The sequence below is a fragment of the Priapulus caudatus genome, unplaced genomic scaffold (assembly GCF_000485595.1).
Source record: "Priapulus caudatus unplaced genomic scaffold, Priapulus_caudatus-5.0.1 Scaffold1093, whole genome shotgun sequence".
Taxonomy (NCBI): domain Eukaryota; kingdom Metazoa; phylum Priapulida; class Priapulimorpha; order Priapulimorphida; family Priapulidae; genus Priapulus; species Priapulus caudatus.
In genome coordinates this window covers 22,395-24,230 of record NW_014578154.1, presented here as the reverse complement: position 1 = coordinate 24,230, position 1,836 = coordinate 22,395, and positions in this window count along the sequence as shown.

Here is a 1,836-nt window from a genome sequence, read left to right as displayed (position 1 = left end):
AAGTACGCTGTGTTACCGTAACTGAATCGAAATTTTTGATGCGTGAACCGTGTGTGCGTGTGCTTGTGGGTAGGTATACATGCGCCTGCGTGCTTGCGTTATATTTTATTTATTTATTCTATGCTCGTCGAAATGACGAAATGTTCGTCATATAGACCTACTGAAAAAATTGAACTGGCTTTCCTAAACGGGGCTTTTGACATATGAATCATGTGAGATTAAAATCTCGTCGAATGATAAAACCATTTGCGTTATATTACGTTAATTATCTCATATCGTCGGGCCTATTGATAATTATGCAATTTAATAAAATAAAATCTTCGTAATAGTTGTATTTAACCTTCGAAAATCCGTGACGAAAAATACTTTTTAACGTTTAATTTCTTGTGTGATGCAAATCCACACACTGCGGCTTCATACATCGTTATAGCAAACGCAAATTCACGTATACGTTAGGTGCTGATTCCTCGTGGCTGTTCCGACATTTCTTATACGGACAATACGTTCAATCGGGGAGGCAGTACCTACAAAGAATTCTACAGATTAATCTACAAAAAAGTCGCCACCAATGTACTTTTGTTGGGTGGTGGGGATCGTTGAGGCATTGTGGTGATACGTGATTGTACCCCTAACATCACTGGATTCGCTATTAGGACATTGTATTATGTTAGATTACATTAGGATTTATTGGATCAAATGTTGGGATTATATTTAGATATTACGGTTAAAATGCGACAAAACTATTGAGACGGCGAGAAGTAGGCAGCGCGTGAATGTATAGTGGTGACAGGGAGAAAGAGGGGCGTAGGAGGAGAAGAAGAAGAAGGAGGACGATGAAGAGGAGGAGGAGGAGGAGGAGGAGAAGGAGAAGAAGGAGGAGAAGGAGGAGGAGGAAGAAGAGGGAACGGCCTATGATAAATTATTCCTGCCGATAGATGGTGCTACGATGTCACTTATTGACCCCGCCACAGACTAACGGATAGGATACACTGATCTCTACTATCTAACTATACTGTCTGATCTACTATCTAACTATACTAAACTTTGTTTAATTTCACTCTGGCGTTTTTGTATAATCAAACACACTATTATTACTCTTATAATTACTACTACTACAATCTACAGTATTAGTGTAATAACACATAAATACTAATAGTATTATATACTATACCATAATAGATGTCAGTTATTATTATTTTAATTATAATTACGTTTATCATTTTTAGTTAAGAGTGTTATCAAAATTTATTTATTCGGGATAGCAGTAAATATGTATAGACTCATATCGTCTCTTCCCCCCACTTCTCGGAGATAGAGAAAGGGATTATATATATACATATATACATATATTTATAATATATACATATACATACATATATATCTCTTAGTTCCTTCTCTCCTCGTAGAGAATAGGGCTGGAAATCAAATTTCTCAATGATGTGCCATCTTTCCCAGCTCTAGATCTATAATGTTTCATAATCTTTCATGTATTCATCAAAGTTTGTTTTCATGGGAATGGGATTTGACTGGTAACAAGAATTATTATAGGTAGAACAGGCCCGTAGCCAGGGGGGTTCGGGGGGTTCGAACAAACCCCCCCCCCAAGCCCCCAAACAAACAAAAAATTTTTTTTTGCAAGAATTTTATCTCAGGTCGCTCCATTTTAGTGTAATAATTACAAATTCTCCATCGTGCGGGAGGGTGAACAGTGAACACCCTCCTCCCACACCCTCCCCCCGCTCGGTCGCTTGGCTCCCTCGCCTGGTCGCTTCGCGCCCGAGCAGGGGCGTGTACAGGGGGGGTCCAGGGAGTCCGGACCCCCCCTTGCTTGCGCAG